General features: G+C 39.4%; 1 long non-coding RNA gene across 1 annotated transcript; it reads right to left on the bottom strand.

Annotated features, from left to right (window-relative positions):
* Positions 1–2,185: 2,185 nt before the first annotated feature.
* On the bottom strand, positions 2,186–13,262 carry LOC119496194. Its single transcript, XR_005208664.1, has 3 exons — positions 13,148–13,262; positions 12,873–12,876; positions 2,186–2,195 (listed from the first exon to the last, which is right to left on the bottom strand). It is a non-coding gene; the product is annotated as an uncharacterized LOC119496194 (long non-coding RNA).
* Between the last annotated feature and the right edge of the window lie 559 nt (positions 13,263–13,821).

The raw sequence follows: 13,821 nt of genomic DNA, 5'->3' as shown, positions 1-13,821 counted from the left end.
AGAGAGAGCGAGGGAAGGTGATGGCAGATTTGTTTACAGACTCCCCCACACTGAGCAGGCTCCAGGGGTCTAAAAGGAGACCGGGACTCTGCAGTTGGCTGACCTGCTGAGGGCAGTTTCAAGGTGTTTTTTGATGCCTCAGCATTTTGATTGAGCTCTGATTGTGTGTGTGACAAGTTTAGAAATATAGCCGCAAGCTAAAAATGTGACCTGTACCAAATCTCAAATCATGGGCAGAGAAGAACAAAATTACAGCTACTCAGTTTAGATATAATTCAGATATTTCAGGGATCATTTTTGGTTTTACATGGTATCCAGTTCATACAAGGACATATTGGGCTACTCACATCACTGTCATATGTACATATCATAAAATAAGGCTATTTAAAAGCACCCGATTGTTCAAACGTTTTCTATTTTTGCTTAATCCAAATTTTTGATTAGGTGTTGGATCATGCAGAAATGAATGCACCGCATGAGAGTAAAATATTTAATAACACAAATATTCCAAGTCAGTTGGTTTGGGAAATGAAAAATATATTGTTTCCATTTGGCAGGAGTAATAAAAGAAGGTGGACACCTTCACTCCATAGATGAATCTCTCTCATTAAAATATAATACAGCCCACTGACCTGAATGATAACAATAACTCAATAGCTTATTACGGTTTCAGTTATCTGTTATTCATTATTCATAAATGCACTGTTTTATCTTTACTTCAGGGTTGGATTTATAGTCCAGCTGACATTTGACAACAGTTGAGATTAGGGACTTTAGTTTCACCACATGTTCACCAGACTACACTGCTGCACACTTATTCTTTTTGCATGTGGCACATGTGTAAGTGGACTGATGGTTTAATTTATTGATCAAATGGGAAGTAATTGGGGGAGGGCAAACTCAACACTGAAACCAGAGTATGATTTGATGTCAGGCTGTGATGTTTATCAGATTTAGATTTAGTCGTATGCATTTTCTTCTGTGAATATCTCAAAAGACAGACAAACAAGAACGGACCACATAATATGTTTTCAATCATGCACTATTGCTTTCATTCATTGGATCCGTCAGTGTTTCTCCTCGGAAAACCTCTTATTAATTCAAACCAGTTTATGTCATGGCTTTATGTTCTCATGCATTTCTTTAAGATGTTTCTTTTTTATTTTTATTGATCTTGAGCCATCAACGGATGGATAGATAAAAGAAAAGAATAGATAGAAATTAGTGTAAGTGAATACCCACAGAGTACCAATACAAAATGTCATTAAAGCTCCATCAGGTAACAATTTTGATATTAACATTGAATCAAAAGTGAAAAGTTTGCTCACATGTATCAAGCCCACTGAGAATCTACCTCACTGACAGCCAAATAAATGAGAGGCTCATGGAGAAAGCATCTACAAAGTTAAAGACCAGATATATTTCTTGAGAGTGGACCTAAAGCAGAGCTATAATGTGAGTGGTAGCCAGAAAACAGACAGCATGTGATGCTCTTGTTACTCTGTGTGCTGCTAAGTAAGCAATTTTTTTCTATAACACATAAGTCATAAAAGTTTTACAGTGGCTGTGTCTTTCTGCTCCGTCGTGTTTGAACATCATTTCAAGCAGCTTTAAGAATTTAGAGTTAAGAGTTTTCTTGTAAAGACAAAAAGTCATGTTTACATTCAGTGTTTCTCACATAACGGGCTGTTCTCATACAACGTTTGTAGCTACGAAAAGTAATGCACTGTAATTCGTTTATATCCCATAAAAATCAATTAATATGTAATCTACGTAAACGTGAACCAGGGAGTATAAATAGTGACAAACACCGTGTAGGAAGGAGTTCGGGGTAGATGGGGGGGTCAAAAAACACCAGACTTTCGCCCAGGAGACTGGTGTTCGTACTCCGTGTGAAACCAGAAATCAATGTTGATTTATGTTATTTAAATTCTGTACTTAAGTTACACCACTAGTTATTTTAACCCAAACCACGATCTTTTCCTAAACCTAACCAAGTTGTTTCCTGTGAAAACGGAAGTTTATTTCGAAAAGACTGTATGCATGTAACTAGCGTAAATTGACACGTGTTGCTGGACATTCGTAGGAAATCGTCCGTAAATTGAAGAATAACTTTCCGTAAGATATTTCAGGGATCATTTTTGGTTTTACATGGTATCCAGTTCATACAAGGACATATTGGGCTACTCACATCACTGTCATATGTGCACATCATAAAATAAGGCTATTTAAAAGCACCCGATTGTTCAAACATTTTCTATTTTTGCTTAATCCAAATTTTTGATTAGGTGTTGGATCATGCAGAAATGAATGCACCGCATGAGAGTAAAATATTTAATAACACAAATATTCCAAGTCAGTTGGTTTGGGAAATGAAAAATATATTGTTTCCATTTGGCAGGAGTAATAAAAGAAGGTGGACTCCTTCACTCCATAGATGAATCTCTCTCATTAAAATATAATACAGCCCACTGACCTGAATGATAACAATAACTCAGTAGCTTATTACGGTTTCAGTTATCTGTTATTCATTATTCATAAATGCACTGTTTTATCTTTACTTCAGGGTTGGATTTATAGTCCAGCTGACATTTGACAACAGTTGAGATTAGGGACTTTAGTTTCACCACATGTTCACCAGACTACACTGCTGCACACTTATTCTTTTTGCATGTGGCACATGTGTAAGTGGACTGATGGTTTAATTTATTGATCAAATGGGAAGTAATTGGGGGAGGGCAAACTCAACACTGAAACCAGAGTATGATTTGATGTCAGGCTGTGATGTTTATCAGATTTAGATTTAGTCGTATGCATTTTCTTCTGTGAATATCTCAAAAGACAGACAAACAAGAACGGACCACATAATATGTTTTTAGTTATTTTAACCCAAACCACGATCTTTTCCTAAACCTAACCAAGTTGTTTCCTGTGAAAACGGAAGTTTATTTCGAAAAGACTGTATGCATGTAACTAGCGTAAATTGACACGTGTTGCTGGACATTTGTAGGAAATCGTCCGTAAATTGAAGAATAACTTTCCGTAAGATATCATAGAGCTGTTGTATGAGGATACATTGCACATAAACACATTATGTGTATGCCTGACGTCTCACAAATGTACTAAATGCATTCATTTCCTCATTGAAATTGTGCATTGTGTACATCCATGTTAGCAGCTAGCAGTCTACGTCCTCCATATCTTTGTTTACTCATTTGCACGTTCCCGCCACCAACTGTCAATCAACAGAGCGTGTGAAACCTGGCGGCAGAAATGTCGTGTTGCTCGCACGGATACACAGTAGGCTACAAACAAAACGGGGGTTTAATGTGCACATGAAATATATCACTTTCCCATCAATGGTAAAGCGTGTTTCTCAGTCTTTCTACAAACTGATTGAGTCCATGTTGCTAATAAAGTCTGTGTACTACTGCCACCAGAAAGAGCCACCTTAATAGAGCTTTGCAAGTATCTGTAATCCAGCCCACCTCCAGCTGAGGGGAGAATCACTTTAGGCCATGATCAGGCTGCTTGGGAGGGCAGGAAGCAGGTCACTGGGCCAACGCAGAGGGCTATACCTGCATGGGTGGACAAAAGAACAGTGTTCTGTATCGGCAAGAGTTAAACTAAACACACCATGGCATATTTGCCTTGTGGTTGGAGTTATTTGCGATTTGTGTCTGTGAATATGAATCTTTTACACAGAGAGGTGTGTGTGAGGGCTGGAAATAGGGAAACATAGCGTCTTATTTTTGGTATACTGTAGGGAAAGATGCTGTGTGTGTGTGTGAGAGTGCAATTCATAGCCACCTAAAGAGAGACTATGTGCATCGTGGTGACCGCTGTGTGTGTGTATGTGTGTTCAACCAGGGAACATGCATTCATCAACTGGACCGATATTCAGTGTACTACTGTACGGAATAGTGAGACATTGCAAAGCCTCAGATTAAAAGGCCCCCTTGTGGAAGAAATGCATGTCGACCTTTTCAGCAAAAGAGCAGCAATCCTCTAAGCTGATTATAGTGCACCATTAAACAAAATGAATCAGGAATTAAACATTCTTGCCAAACGACTCAGAGGTATCTAGAATGGCTGCGCTGGCATTATCATCTGTGTTTAATGGGCTTATTCCAGAATAATAGACTTAGTCACACAAAGAGGGGGTTTAAGTCTTGATGGAGAGATCTGCTGTTTTTAGTTCCTTGTTTTTCCTTTGATTCGCGAAGGTAATGTTTCTGATGGACAGCACTATTGTATGAAAATGCAGCTGTGGTCATGGCATGTTAATCTACTGCTGTAAAACCACATTTTGTTCACTTCATTTTAAATTTGGAGTATTTTATACAGCAAAAATGTAATGTAACCGTCATGCTATTCCCCATCATTGCACCTTAACATATCCAATCACATCTGTTTAGCACCTTACTGTGCAGGTACAGTATGTTTCAGAGCTCCAGCATGGACCCCCCTCAGTGGATTAGGTTGGTAGACCAGCGAGCTCTAATCGGCCAGTGGCAGAGGTCCAGTAAATAACTTCAGAAATTAGTTGAATGGCTGCTCTGTTCACCTGTGGTGAGTCAGATGGGGCCTTTTCCAGTAACTCACATGAAAACAGGCCGGAGAGATCAGAGAGAAGAGCATCCAGTGATTAGAAGAAGGGGTACGAGTTTTGACACTGGAGTTAAAAATCAGAAGCCAGAAGGAAATGATTTAACCCGTCAAAAAGGCAGCGATCTCTAAGAGAGAAAATTAACCGCAACCAGATATGGAGTTGTTTTGTCATTGCTGTTTTATTTACTCAAAACTGTGCTACTTTAAAATATTTCATTACCAAATACTCAAAAGATGGTGCTGCACAAGCCAATCTATGAATAAGCACGTGTTAAAGTTCTGATCTAGTACCATGCTATGTAACAATGTGCTTCACAATAAAAGACAAACACAGGAGATAAACATGCAGTGGTTAAAGGACCAGCGTGTAACATTTCGAGGGATCGATCAGCAGAAATGGAATATAATACTCATAAGTGTTTTTGTTTTCATTAGTGTATAATCACCTGAAACTAATCGTTGTGTTTTTGTTAGCTTAGAATGAGTCTGCCATGTTGCTCTGCCATGTTTCTACAGTAGCCCAGAACGGACAAACCAAACACTGGCTCTAGAGAGAGACCTTCATGTTTTTACGTTACCTGAAGGCCACCGTAGTTCTCTGACTAACTTGTGAAACTGCGGTAACGTGAGCCGCAGAGTGCAAAACTGTGGTACCGCCAGTCGCCGTCTGAGTTCCGTTGCTCCTAAAGTAGTGTTATTATGGTAAGGATGGCCTCTGAGCAAGGAACGGCGTTACCACGGTTTTGTACTCAGCGGCTCACGTTACTACAGTCTTGGAAAGGGAGGAGTGAGCGGAGGGGTTACTCAGTTGGTGGCAATCTGCAAGATCTCCAATTTAAGCTTGAAGGAGAAAATGGGCAAAGCTTCCTGGGTCTGTTGCTCTTTATGTTCACTTCACCGATTGCCTAGTTGACTAAATGGTGCAGTGAAGCCTTCGTGTGGAACAAATAACTGGTTTACTTTTTCATTCACAGGTTGCCTAATGACATACTGGGTGGTCATATGAGTGGTATTATTAGCATACTAGTTAGAATTTTTGTCTGAGTGATTATTCATGATATCTGGTGTTGATGGACAAGTATGGCTATTTCCACTTCCGGTGTGGACATTTGAGCTTTTCCAGACATTTTCCAGATGCTTTTCTAATAGATATGTACAATAGTCGTCTCAGAAGAGGGCATGCCAGTGCTACTGAGCCCATATTCGGTTTCTGTTGGGTCATTTTCATGTGTCCTCCGAGGGAGGAGGGTACAGGGGTGGGTATGTTTGAGTGGAGGGATGACATACATATCCTCCCCATGTTTAGGTTCCAAACAGTGAGGGAAAGTAAAGGAGCCTGTTTGGGGTGCCAGTTGTGATGATTCTACCCCCCACTGTGGAAACTTAATCCAACTGCAGGTTTATTGTGGGAGTAGAAAGTCAAATTCCCTCTCTGGCAGCTCTATTTTCTTTGAGCGGGCCAGGACTTTTGGATTGAAACAGTCCCTCTGTTTATGATGTTTCCACAGGTAAACCCAGCTCTGGAGCAGAGGTATTTTCTGACGCTGCACAAACTCTGACGGCTGGGAGGGAATGTGGCTTGCCCTAGATGCTCTGTTTGCTCTGCCAAACAGATGAGTTCAGTACAGAAAATGTTTGATGAGAGCCTCAGTTCCAGCTAGGGAAATAAACCATCCTTGGCTGCAGTCTCAAAACGGCTTTCTCTCAAATAAATGTACATTTTTGAAGAGTTTCGCTCCATCAGCAAGGCTATTATACCCTGTTTATTTTACTGACACAGAAAGATTGCATTTGCTACGGAGCAATATGTACAGCTGCTGAAATGATTTTGGTACCAAGAAAAGGCTACACTTTATCTTGTGTTTGGAAATTAATCAATTGACCGTTTGCCAAACTCCACTCCCCTTTGTTACTGTTGCTATGCCTGTCAAGCTTTCCGTTCACATCAATGATAGCCTATCGGTGTCAGATTTACCACTTAAAATTCAAAAAGTAGGTCCATGATCACAGACAGAAGTAGATAAAAGTAATGTTTGTCATCTGAAATGACTAATTGACTAAATGACTGCTAATTGTTGCTAGCAATACAGTGCTACAGGAATGAGCCCTACAACCCGTCAATACGACACAAAATACATCAATAAATACCCCACTTGGGAATTTTGAAGCCTTTATGTGTCTTAAAAAAGGCAATTGCGAACAAGTGGCTAAATGAGACTATACAAAACATCATCACACCAACCCGTGTTTGCAGCCTCGTCACATACTCAAGTTCACGCGACAGTGGTGTAGTTTGTTAGCTTTTTAAGTCTGGCGATTGCATTCACACTTCAAAAATCATAAAGTGGTGTTCATTTGTGGAGATTATCTTGCTGAACAAAACGTGTAAGTATCATAAATGTTTGTTTGCCACAGAGCTTATTTTCTGCAATAATCCAAAACCCAATGATAAATTGGCTTTTTGTCGAGGGAAACAGGGGGATGCTAACTTCCTGGTTGGCCTTCAAAAATACGTCATCCCTGGAGCACTTTATGTTTCATCATCTGTAAAGAAGCTAGCTGGCTCATTAAACTAACATTAGCTCCACGAGTTGTTTCAAAACAACCAAAGACATGTAGGCTAAGTAAACAAACTGTTCTCATATTGCAGTGTAGCGCTTGGCCCTAGTAGGCTATTATATATATATGATACTGGAAAATGTAAGATCACACCGTTATTTTATTCAAACATAACTTTGTTTGGATGATTTGCTTACATTCTTGGACAAGTAAAGACAGAGGCTGTGTGTGTTCAAAATCGCATACTAACATACTGCATACTACATACTCTGGGCAGTATACTACATAGGCCTACTGCTGATTAAGTATGATATTACCAGCAGACTGTTCACATTGAAGGATCCTAAAGCAATACGTATCACATGACGTCCAGTCTCTCAGGGCTCCATCACATCTCCGAAAACATTGCAGCAAATTTCCAAACTGCTATTATTTGAATAAACTGATCACAAATTGGGAAAATATTTAAAAAAAATATTAAAACTTAATAAAGTGACATATTAACAGCTTTTAGCCTGGCTAAAAATCTCACATGACTCACAGCCAGTCTCAAGGCACCCAGACACAATGCCTTGTGGGGCCAATAAGCTCACGTCTCATACTTAGAAATTCTTGCTAATCTAGTATACACTCTGGCGTTTTTTGCTTCCACAAAATCCACATACTATGCAGTTGGAACGCACTACTCAGTTTGACGTCATGGAGTATAAATAGTACGTTAGTATGCAACACACCGAAGACAGACAGAGGTTAGATTTATGGGCTTTTTTAAACATTAACTGTATCCCACAAAACAATGTTAGCTAATAATATGCTAACTCTTAGACTTGAAAGTCACACTGGTTAAGTAAGCTAATAAGATGGACATGCCAACAGTTGCAGCCTACAAAGTTTGCGGTTTATGTCAGCTTCTTTGTTTGGTTCTGTCTCTACTCTTGGTAAAGTAGTATGTTCATATCCCTGACTTCACATAGAGCGACTTTCTCTATTTCAGTATTTATTTGACCACTTTACTTGTTTGAGGTGTGGTGAAATGGTCTGCACAGGAAATGTGCACAGATTACAGATACAGTTGTGCCTAACCACTGTGCGGCACTTACACTTAAACAAAGTGTGATACGCAGCTGTAGGAGCAGCGTCTCTTAACTGAACCAGTAATGTGACTGCTAGACAATCACTAAAATACATCAAGTAGTCTTTTGGTCCGCTCAGAATGAAAACAACATTATTTCTCTGATTGAGTCTCAGACTGGCAGATGGTTGTTATACCAATTAGGCTCTCGATGTTCCACTGAAGTCTCCACGTCTGGACAATTACTATTGGGTTTCATAACGGCACATTTAAAGGGACAACAACAGCTTAAAATGTCTGGGAGTCGAAGCACTGATCAAGAAGCCCTGCTCACGTGTGATTGTTACAGCAAGGTCAGGCAATCAGGTATCTCATCTGAGCTTTGATTAATTTAGATTGGGAAGTACACTTAATGAGTAGGTTAAATCCTCTTTTGAAAGTTTAATCCTCTCACTCAGTCCATAGACCTTCCTATGTCTTATGTCCAATGATTTATATAAATCCTTCGTTATGAAAACAACTTTTCAACCTCTCTACAGAGAGCCCTCTATACATCCTGCTTGTGGGATCCTTTTGGTCGTGGAGGTGGAACTAGCAGTGCTCAGGTAGGTAAAAGTCTGGATTGTGAAGTGTTCACCTCGTATAGACAGTGAAAGCTTTTCAAGCAGCAGAGAACAGGCCTGTGTCAATACTGGGCAAGACAAGGTCCTGATTTATCCAAAGGTCTGACGCAGTAGAATTAGCTGAATTACCAGTTTCCAGGCATATATCTGAAATGCCTAACTTTTCCAAGAATGACTTACAGTGAAATGAAAGAGAAGCCATGTTGCTGCACAAAATTTCCTTAGGTGTTATATGCGAACAGGAATGACAGAGGAGGAAGGGTTACAGCTCGGAGCTCAGGTATAATAAATAGTAAGAGCCTGTGTTTCTCATGGGACTCCCTTTTGTAATAACTTCAACATCAGTCGACCCAAAGTATGTGAAGCAATGACTCTGTTTTTATTTTCCAGCACTGAGGAGAGTGGCTTTGAAGGGCTCCCAAAGGAAACAGAGAAGTGCAGTATATTGTAGTGAGTGACTCTTTGTGTATAACAATACAACATTCATCCACAAATCTCTCCACAAATTTGCTGAAATGATTAAATGAAGTTGCTTGTCTAATTCCAAACCTTGTTTTCAGTTTCTTTAATCCGGTTCTTGGCTCGTCAGTTTAATTATCAGCCTGCCAAAGAATGACCCATGATTGGCTGTGAAGCTTTGAAGCACAGAAAGATTTATGAGAAAGTAACTGCCAGAAATCATTCAGTTTACCCTTCAGTGTTTCCCAAACTATTGTCTGATTTGATTGGAGGCCACATGTTTTGTGGCCCATCTGTAGATTGTTTGAGAGTGGTAAAATCACAAACTTTCCTGGTAGACAGCGAGTATTCATGCAAACCGTCACAGTCCACATCCAGCACAGTAGCAACTGGCCCTTGTGCAATAGTTGAGAGGTTAGATTTTTCAGTGCAGGTATCATTGCAGCAGAATGCCCTAATAGTAAAGGCAGGTGAACTTTTTTGAAATGCCAAATTAAAGTTAATTTTAACGAAGATTAAGAAGCAATATCATATGTTTTCTATCTATTTGTCTTCCAATTATCTGAAGACTTTGTAGACAAGATTAAGTTAAATTCTGCTCGATTTTTTTTTGCTCTTCTTTTCATGCTGTATCTTTGCACATTTTCACACATTTTCATTGGTTTCCTCTTTCATCCTTGTGTATTTCATCCTTTTGTGACCTGCACTATTCTTTCATAAATCAAAGATTTACAAATTGTTACATCATTTTCCATTTGAAACCTGGTCTTTGCAAGTTACATTTGTGATATAAAGGAATGACCCAGCTTAACTCTGTTGTTACAGTGTGCCTCTTGTTAGACTGTTTTCAGTTGAGAGGCTTAACCGCAGTGGCATGGCTCCCAAAACTATGATTAGATTTGAACGAATTTGTCATAAAAGTTTTGTTCACTAGTCTCTGTCAGTTAGTGTTTTAATAATAAATAATAATAATAAAGTCACTCAGAACATATAGAGTTGATATGGTAGCCAATAAAAGAAGTTCAATAATATGCACTTTGGTCCAGAGAACCGTCCGGGACATGTTTTTCTCTCCTGCTTGATTTAGATGGCAAACTGGCAGATTATACAGAATATTATTGCTCTTCATAATGGAAAAGTCAAACAGGATATTGCTGAATTCTGCTTTTTTTTTTTTTTCCCACAAAGTGTACCTCAGAAAATGATGAAATCTAATGATGCCCATTCTTGATGAGAAAGGCCTTCTGTAAAGTAAAAAGCTCATCTTAGGGGCGAGGGAGTAATTCAACTTTTAAATGACTGCAGTGGTAATCAGCAGACGGAAATGTCCATGTATGCAAACAGATGACTGGTGAGGAAAAAACAGCTCCTCTTCTCACATGCAAGAGATCTCTAGCAAGGCATCAAGGCTTTAGTCTCGATAATGGTGTTTCGTGATCTTGCTTTTATTTGTATATCATGAAACACGCACTACTGTTGAGACTAATTGTTTCAGTTTGTGTGACGCTGTCTGGGCAGTGATTAGAGGCCTTTGCAAAGCCTTGCATTATGTTTTATTTAGAGAAAACTTTCCCCCATTCCAGTTCAACACCTACAGCATCTTGGATCATTTCCAAAAATTAATCAAGCGTCTTCTGAAAGGATCACCGACATGCACTACAGCACAACAGAAGCTCAGACAAAACACTCTTTCTTTCTCTCTCTCTCTCTCTCTCTCTCTCTCTCTCTTTCTCTCTCTCTGGAACAAAAATAAAAGACATCGAGCTTGAGAGAGGAAACAAATTCTCCTTTTATCTGTTGCCTCTATGCATAAACTGAGCACAATCTCCGTGTTGATTTTGGATGAGCAGCAGAGAAGTTCTTACCCAGACATAGCCCATAATTCAGAGAGGGGAGCACAGCATACAGGAAGTGAATGTACTCATATTCTACCCAATATTACAATATCAGTCCACAAATCCCCAGTTCATATTTCTTGTGATGCAAACAGTAAAATTTAGGAGTACTTTCACAATATTTATTTTTATTAGCCATGCTAGCAGCATCGGTCTGTCTGTCAGTCATCGTATCTTTTTGTATGTATTAACAATGCTAATATGGGCATCTACAGTACATTATATTCTTACAATGCCATTTCTGATGGAGTGACACAGATCTTACCAAAGACATGGACAAAATACACTGAGTTGCCAAATTTTCAGGTACACTTAGCAAAAACAAATGCAGTCTAATAAAATAGTCCTGTAATAAAGCCTTCATGAAGTTTACAGTTTTTATAGAAATTGCTTTAGAGAGGTGTTGATTTATGTATACACACTATATTCAAATGCGTTCCTCATATTGTACGTCTAGTCACCAAACTCTCATCTTATAGAGGCTTCATAACCAGTGGGCTACCTCTGGGTCTGAGAAGTGAAGCCAATGCTGAAGTGCATTAAACTTGCATTCTTTCTAATAGCCAGCAGGGGGCGACTCCTCTGGTTGCAAAAAGAAGTCTGATTGTATAGAAGTCTATGAGAAAATGATCCTACTTCTCAGTTGATTTATTACTTCAGTAAACATTGTAAACATGAGTTTATGGTCTCAATCTCAAGTGTCAAGTCTTCTTCAATACAGCATGATGTTTATTTAGTAAATTATGGTCCCATCTAGAGTCAAATAGACCATAAAGCAGGGTATGCTTTAGATCGTCGTTATCTTGTGATTGATAGGTCACTACCAAGGCATTGTCCGGTCTGGGAGTTGTCCATGTTTTCGTCTTACAACTTTAACCATTTCACAGTGTGTTTTCAGTTCATGAAAGCTAATTGTAACATTTTGGTTGCCTGAAAACGTCTTTTACAGCGTTCGGTTGTACTTAGCTCCACCCTCTCGTGTCACTTCTGGTTGCAAAAAACCAAGATGGCGAAGGCCAAAATGCCGAACTCGAGGCTTCAAAATGGAAGTCCACAAACCAATGGGTGACATCACAGTGACTACGTCTACTTCTTATATACAGTCTATGTTCATAACCACCTGACTAAATACTATGCAGATTTTACTGCACTAACAATTTCAATATGCCATAGAAGTACTTGTTGAAAGACATCATCCAAAGAAAATACAAACTCAAAGTGTAGAACAAGGTCAGCATATCAAGAGGATTTGTCTCTTTTCATTTTTGGTGTATCAGCAAATCTCTCACCCTGGGAAAACTCATAGAGTAGCTCGATAATGTCCGTTGGACTCAAAGTAAACTCAGCCCTGTATAAATTTCTCTTGCCTCCTTTTGAGGGGCTTGGGTGAATAAAGCACAATAAATAGAAGCCCCCCCTCTAAACGTCCACAACAAAAGCAAATAGCCCCAGCCTGGCTATAGCTTTATTAGCGGTCAGCTGGTTCCCATTAGAAAGGCTTTGTGAACTGCTATCTCCTCTCAAGAATCCCAAACAAACTGACCCTCGGCTCTGTTTGTCTCCCACTAACCTCTCTCTGTATCCGTTGTGCTTCTTCCAGCAATACCCTGGATACCACCGGCCCTCCCACAAACAGGGGTCGGCCTTAGTGACCTCTCTGACCACTGATGTCGATACAAAGACACTTAGGTGTAGCTGGTGTTGAGTGATTTTTGGAACATCTGTTTCTTTTATTGTCCTACTGCATCCGGGCAATGGCTCTTTGTAATTTTTCCTTTCTTTTTTAAAATAAGTTCAAGCTATCTCCTTAAATTTTTGATGGAAATTTAATTATTTGTACTTAAAGGAATACTTTGACATTTTGGGAAATATGTGAATTTGCTTTCTTGCTAATAGTTAGATGAGAAGATCGATACCATTCTCAATACGTTAAATATAAAGCTAAAGCCAGCCGCTGGTTAGCTTAGCTTAGCTTAGCATAAAGACTGGATACAGGGGGAAACAGCAAGCCTGGCTCTGTCCAAAGGTAGAAAAATCCACCAACCAGTACTTCTAAAGCTCACAAATTAACATGTTATATCTGTTTTTTTAAATCAGTAGAAAGATTTACAGTGAAGTGGGAGTAGGCAGTATATTTTTTTGCATCATTGGGAAAAAATTCCATAATAACCTTTCAGCATATTGTAACTCAAGTGTCCTGAGAGAAAACTAGACTTCTGCTCCTCCTCATGGCTCTGATTTCAGGCTTTAAAAAGTCTGACGGAAGACTTTGGCCAATCACAGGTCATTTCAGAGAGAGCATTCCTATTGAACGTTCCTATTGGCTGTGCTCCGGCTGGTGGGTGGCGCTTGGTATTTCCTCAACTGTTCTCAACATGGCACCTGGTCACTAACTTTCTCATTTTACAGCTAAACAGTACACTACAAGATGTTTCTGAAAACATCTGAGGCGTGAAATAGGTATTACAGTAACAGAATATTGATTCATATTTGATCAGTGCTGCCTAGTTTGACCGTTTGATCAGAGTTTGCGAGTGATTGACAGCTGCTCAGAGACGGCAGGCTTCAGCTCGGCTCTGATTGGTAGTTTTCCTCCGGTCTG

This window comes from Sebastes umbrosus, chromosome 1 (assembly GCF_015220745.1).
Source record: "Sebastes umbrosus isolate fSebUmb1 chromosome 1, fSebUmb1.pri, whole genome shotgun sequence".
Classification (NCBI taxonomy): domain Eukaryota; kingdom Metazoa; phylum Chordata; class Actinopteri; order Perciformes; family Sebastidae; genus Sebastes; species Sebastes umbrosus.
Note: the sequence above shows the minus strand (reverse complement) of the source record. Positions and strands in the feature narration are given on the sequence as shown.